At 37.5% G+C, this 6,591-nt stretch overlaps 1 long non-coding RNA gene across 2 annotated transcripts in view; it reads right to left on the reverse strand.

Moving 5' to 3' along the window:
• Positions 1 to 6,330, reverse strand: part of LOC147577513 (uncharacterized) — a 273,639-nt gene extending 267,309 nt beyond the window's left edge. The window contains exon 1 of one of the 2 annotated variants that reach the window (XR_015255841.1): positions 6,064 to 6,330. This is a non-coding gene — a long non-coding RNA (uncharacterized LOC147577513). The remainder of the gene's footprint in view (positions 1 to 6,063) is intronic. The other variant, XR_015255842.1, reaches the window with a different exon arrangement.
• Between the last annotated feature and the right edge of the window lie 261 nt (positions 6,331 to 6,591).

The following is a 6,591-nucleotide window of genomic DNA, read 5'->3' on the forward strand; positions in this document are numbered from 1 at the left end:
ATATCTAATGCTGCACACAAAACCCTAAAACTTAGTGGTGTAAAATAATTATTTTGCTCACAGATCTGGTGTCTGGGCTGGCACCTCAGCAGGACTAACTTGTTTCTGCTCCACTCTGGATCAGATGGGACAGCTTTAAGCCTGTAGTCTGTAATCATTCAAAATCTCATCTACTCACTTGACAGTGTCTGGGATGCAAAGCCTCGGCTAGGAAGCTTTGACTGAGCACCAGAATGGCTAAGGACTCCTTGGATATCTCTCTTTATTTCTATGTGATTTTGCAACATAGCAGCTTCAAGGTAGTTGGCCTTATTACATGGATTCTCAGGCTCCAAAGCATGTGTCTCAAGAGATATCCAAGGGGAAGTTGTATCTTCAATATGACTTCGACTTGGAATTTACCTAGCATGGCTTCTGTCACACTCTGTAGGTGGGAGCAATCATAAGCCCCCTTCCAGATTTAAAAGGAGGGGCCACAGATACCATTTGTCTGTGAAAGTAAGTGTGATGTCTGACTGGAAATACTGTGGTGGCCATGGCTGGAAAACACAATCTGTTATAGCAAATTTATTTTCCTTTTGGAAACCTGCTGAAAAATGTAGTTACTTATAGTATGACAATATCCTGTATTATTAATTGTCCTTCAAGAAGGATTAATCTTTGAGAATAAATAAATAAATATATTTGGCTATAAATGTTCCTCTGCTAATAATTGCTGCACTTGTTTTCAAAATTTTTACCTGTACTTCTGCTTCTTTTTACTTCTTTTTAAAACTTATAATTTAGTCTTACTATTTTAGAGTACAGAAAGGGCAAGTCATACTGTAATATACATCTTTCTCATTGACATAAATGATGTAATATATTTTTCATATTTTCTTCAGATCTTTTCTTGCCTGTCTTTCTGTCTTGCTTTCACCTCTGCCCTCCAACTCTTTCATTAAAATGCTATACATAAAAGAAAATCTTTCTGGATTATTTTCCCTAGTACCATTATCCCTTCCTCTTTTTTTTTATTTTTTTTAATGTTTTTATTTTATTTTTGAGACAGAGAGAGACAGAGCATGAGTGGGGGAGGGTCAGAGAGAGAGGGAGACACAGAATCCGAAGCAGGCTCCAGGCTCTGAGCTGTCAGCACAGAGCCCGACGCAGGGCTCGAACTCACAGACTGTGAGATCGTGACCTGGGCCGAAGTCGGAAGCTCAACCGACTGAGCCACCCAGGCACCCCATCCCTTCCTCTTTAATCCATATATATATATATATATATATATATATATATATATATATATATACACATGGGCTCGATCTTACAACCTTGGGAACATGACCTGAGCCAAAATCAAGAACTGGATGCTTAACTGACTGAGCCACTCAAACACTCCTAAAACTCATTTTTGAATATGGTATGATGAATGAAAGTTGCATTATTCTATATACATAAAAATTATCCCAGTATGATTTATCATATTCTTTACCCTGTCACTAATAGTTAAATCAGCTTATTTGAGATGCAATTTATGTATCTATAATAAAGTTTATCAATTCTGCATGCACAATTTAAAAGTATTGACAGACACATGCAATAATTAACAAAAATGTGTGAATGGATATACAAGATAAAAAGATATAAATTGTGACATATAAAACATAAAACATTCAGTGGGGGAGAGTAAAAATATAGACCTTTAGAATGTGTTCAAATTTAAATTATTATCAATTTAATACAAACTGTTAAACATACAAGCCTTCTGCAAACCTTTTGCATAAGCCTCATAGTAACCACAAGGCAAAAACCAAGAATAGGTACACAAAAGAAAGCATACCAATACAGAAAAACATCAAATCAAAAAGGAAGGGAGCAAGAGAAGAACAAAGGAACACAGGAATTACAAAACAGCCAGAAAACAATTAATACAATGACAAAAGCAACTTAACATACCTGTCAATAATTACTAGAACATAACTAGACTAAATTCTCCAGTCAAAAGACATAGAGTGGATGAATGTTAAAACCCAAGACCCATCTTTATGCTGCCTATAAAAGACTTCCATCAAACATAAGGACACACACAGATTGAACATATAGGGATGGAAAAAGATGTTCCCTGCACATGGAAATCAAAAGAAAGTTTGGGGTAGCAATACTTACACCATACAAAACAGACGTTAAGATAAATACTATAATAAGAGATGAAGAAGGTCATTATATAATAATAAAGGGGTAAATATACTAAGATATAACATTTGTAAATTTTAATTCACTTACCATAAGAATACCTAAATATAAAAAGCAAATATTAATAGATCTACAGAGAGAAACAGACAGCAATACAATAATAGGGGATGTTAATACTCCACTTTCATCAATGGATAGATCAGAGAAAATCAATAAAGAAACACTGGCCTTAAATGACCCATTAGACCAGATGGACTTAGATTTCACCAGAACATTCCATCCAAGGCAATAGAATACAAATTCTTCAAGTGCACATGGACCATCCTCCAGGACAAATCACATTTTAGGCAACAAAACAAGTATTAACTAAATTAGGAAGGTTGAAATTATATCAAATATCTCTTCTGACCACAGTGGTAAGAAACTAGAAATTAATTATAAAAAGAAAAGTGAAAAAGTCACAAATATGTGGAGATTAAACATGCTACTGAACACTCAATGGGTCACAGAAGATATCAAAAGAGAAATCACAAAATATCTTGGGACAAATGAAAATGGGAATACAACATACCAAAACTCAGGAAATATAACAAAAGCAATTCCTAAGAAGGAAGTTCATACTGATAAAAGCTTACTTAAAGAAATAAGAAAGATTTCAAGTAAACAATCTAACCTAATACCTCAAGGAACTAGAAAAGAAAGAACAAGTCTTAAGATTAGTAGAAGAAAAGAAATAGCAAAGATCAGAGTGGAAATAAATGAAATAGAGGCTAAAATGACAATAGAAGAGATCGATAAAATTAAGAACATACTTTTTGGAAAAATAAACAAAATTGGCAAATCTTTAGCTAGAATTACCAAGAAAAAAAAAAAGAAGACTCAAAATCAGAAATGAAAGAAAGAAGTTACAACTGATAGGAGAGAAATACAAAGGCTGATAAGAGACTATTAACTAATCCTTCTCAACCTCTTCCAAAACAGTAGAAGAGGAGGAAACATTTCCAAACTCATCTCACAAAATTAGCATTACTGTGATACCAAAACCATTCAAAAACACTATGAGAAAAGAAAATTACAGGCCGATATCCACAATTAACATAGATGCAAATTACCTCAACCAAATATTTGTAAGACAAACTCAACAATACATTAAATAATCCACATACCATGATCAAGTAGGTTTTATTCCAGGGAAGCATAGATGGTTCAACATATGTAAATCAGTGTTATATACCACATTAACAAATGAAACAAAAGTCACATGATCATCTCAACTGATGCAAAATAAGCATTTGACAACATCCAACATCCAGTTATGATAAAAACTCTTAGTAAAGTGGGGACAGAGGGACTGTACCTCAACCCAATCAGCTAACATCATAGTCAAAGGTCAGCTTATCTTCTAAGATGGGAAACCAGACAAGGATGCAGACTCTTGCCACTTTTATTCAACGTAACATTGCTTTAGATGTCCTACCCAAAACAATTAGGCAAGAAAAGGATATAAAAGGCATCCAAATTGGAAAGAAACTAGTATAACTGTCACTGTTTGCAGATAACATATTTTATATGGAAAACCCTGAAGACTTCATAAAAAAAACACTTCAGAACTAATAAATGAACTGAGTAAAATCACAGGATACAAAATTAATGTACAAAAATCTGCTATATCTCTATCCACTAAAAATATACTCTCAGAAAGAGAAATAAAGAAAGTTCCATTTACAATTGGCTCAAAAAGAATAAAATGTCTAGGAATAAATTTAACCAAGGAAGTGAAACACCTAATAATTACACTGATAATTATAATGTCTCTCATGACAAAAGCAATTGAAGATGACTCAAATAAATGTAAAGATATGCTGTGCTCATAGATTAGAAGAATTAATATTGTTAAAAATGTCAGTACTACCCAAAGCAATCTACAGAATTTTTTTTTCCAATAGATCACAGCTATAAGTCAATACAAGTCATTTTAAGATGGAAAACCAAGCAGTAGAAACTAAAGAAAATGCAGCCTAAAGCAGAAGTCAGCAAACTCTAAGTTATATCTGTCCCTTTGTCTAATCTGGCCATATCCATTTGTTTATTCTCTATGATTGCTTTTGAACAGGATTTATATCAGTTCAGCCACTGACAAGGAGATTATATGGCCCACACAGTGGAAAATATTTACTTTCCACCCTTTCCAGAAAAAGTTTTGATCCCTGTTCTTAGAGTAGCATGAAAATTAACTGATATAAAGTTAAACACTAAAACAATTACATATGTGTATATACAGATATAGATATATTCCTAAATACCAAAATAAATTAAAAACAGAGTACAACTGAAACGCATTGTAAGAAATATTTTCTGATAGGCTTTAAGCAAAACTTAAATCTGTGTTGCACTCAAAAGAGACACGAGACGATATAAAGAGACTAAAATAAAGGGATGGATAATGATTTATCAGGCAAATAAAGACAATAAGAAAGCAAAGGCTTCAATCTTGATATCAGTCATGTAGGTCTCAGGCCAAAAAGCATTATACAAGAAAAATAAGCACACTTTATAACACTAAAGACCACAAATCATGACAATATAATATAACCTACACACCAAATGTCTATCTTTATCTATACAACAAAAAATACAGCAACCATTTGGCTTTTGCCTTTGATAGAGTTTATTTTAGAAATGAGTGCTTGAGTTAGGTCAGACCAAGACGTCTTGTCAGAATGTGTAAACTGAAAATTGGTGGAGTCCAAAATTTCTTTTACTTCAGTTTATTAGATTTTCAAATAAGCAATGTAATGAATACATGCTGACCCCATGTTTTATATTCTTTTAGGACATGGTCAGTCAGGTGCAGCAACAAGAGGAGACAGAGGAGAGGCTCAAAAAAAAAGTTTATTATACTTACAGGTCCTATTAACAGTAGGGACGGGTGGTCAGGAGAAAGAAGATAGGAGCCAAAGGAAAACATTAGACCAGAGCCTTCATTGGGGTTTTCAAGAAAAAGGCAAGGCAGAAGGGGTTAAACAGTTTCAAATTGGCTAGCGTGAATAATTCCACTGAGTTTTGGGCTTTGGTGTGGTCTCTTGCCTGGGTCCTGGGCTTGGGTGATTAAGGTAGAAGGATTTTATCTCCTGAGGGGCTACGCAGAGTAGGTATGGCTCTGGGCTAGTTAGTTTTCATATCCTGGGTGGGCCCTTTGATATCACCAAGAACTGGTTGGCCTCTTCTAAGCCCATCACTTCCAAGCCAGAAAGATTTTTTAAGAGATCAAAACACTGTAATATATAATTTTTTTAAATACATAATACACTCCATTGGCATAAGCCAAGAGGGAGTCACAGCAGTTGGAATATAAATGCTCCTTCTCTGTTCTCCCAACTTTCACAAGAAGTCGAGAGAAGTCCAGAACTTTGCACTCTCCTAAAAAACCTCCCACCGTCTCCACATCTTAACCATCAAAATTTCTTAATCACAAAGATTCAAAGGGCACTGGGTCTTCTTCATCTTCCTAATTACCATCCACAAGTGATGACTGTTTTCTCTCACAGCTCTCCTAGAACCAGGCTGCGAGACAGAGCTGGTAACCCCCATCTTTCACATTGCGGCTTCAAGATCATTCCACCATATTCCCTAATCCTGTTTCGCATTTTATCTCCTAGGATGACAATACCTCTGCCTATTCCTCTTACCTACTCACCCCTGTGATATACCAGCCACATCCAGTGATAATATTACCACACTTCAAGATCCCTCTTTCATGCATTCGCTTTCTTCTCTGCCCAGTTTATAGTCCCTACTTCCTCATGACCGTCACTTTAAAGCACCTATCTTTTAATTTCCTAACTCCTTCAGGGTTTCACCTTTCTCACTTGCCAAAAAACCAACCTCAGGTCAAGGAGGAGCGCGGCGCGCAAGCGCGGGGCTGCCGCTCTGCCGCTCAGCCGCAGGGGTCTCTTGGCGGTGGACCGCCCGCGCCCCGGGAAGCCCGGGTCACCCCCTGTCGGGGCCCTGGAAGACCGGCCGGCACGCAGCCCTCACCCGGCGACGGCCGGCCCTCCCGCGCACGCTGGCCGCGTTGGGGAGGCAGCAGCGGAAGGCGGCGCGCCGGCCCGAGCTCACTCGGCTGACTTCTGTGGTCTCCGTGCGCAGAGTTCGCCCACGTCCGACCGCCCCCTCCGAACTCTCCAGGCTACTCTACGAGCCCCGAGAACTTCCGGGTCTGCGTCTGGCCCCTAGCTTTGCCCCGGACCCCCAAGTCGTACCCGACGGAATGCGGGGTCCTCTGGACAGCGCTCCCAGGCCGCTCAGAGTGCCCAATGCTTCGGCGTCCACACTTCCTCCCCCCACGCCTCTAAAATCGTGTATACATTGGTTTTTAAATGACATAATATTTTTTTAAAAGTCAAAACCAAA

The sequence above is a fragment of the Puma concolor genome, chromosome C2, assembly GCF_028749965.1.
Source record: "Puma concolor isolate L17-30 chromosome C2, mPumCon1.1.hap2, whole genome shotgun sequence".
NCBI classification, from domain to species: domain Eukaryota; kingdom Metazoa; phylum Chordata; class Mammalia; order Carnivora; family Felidae; genus Puma; species Puma concolor.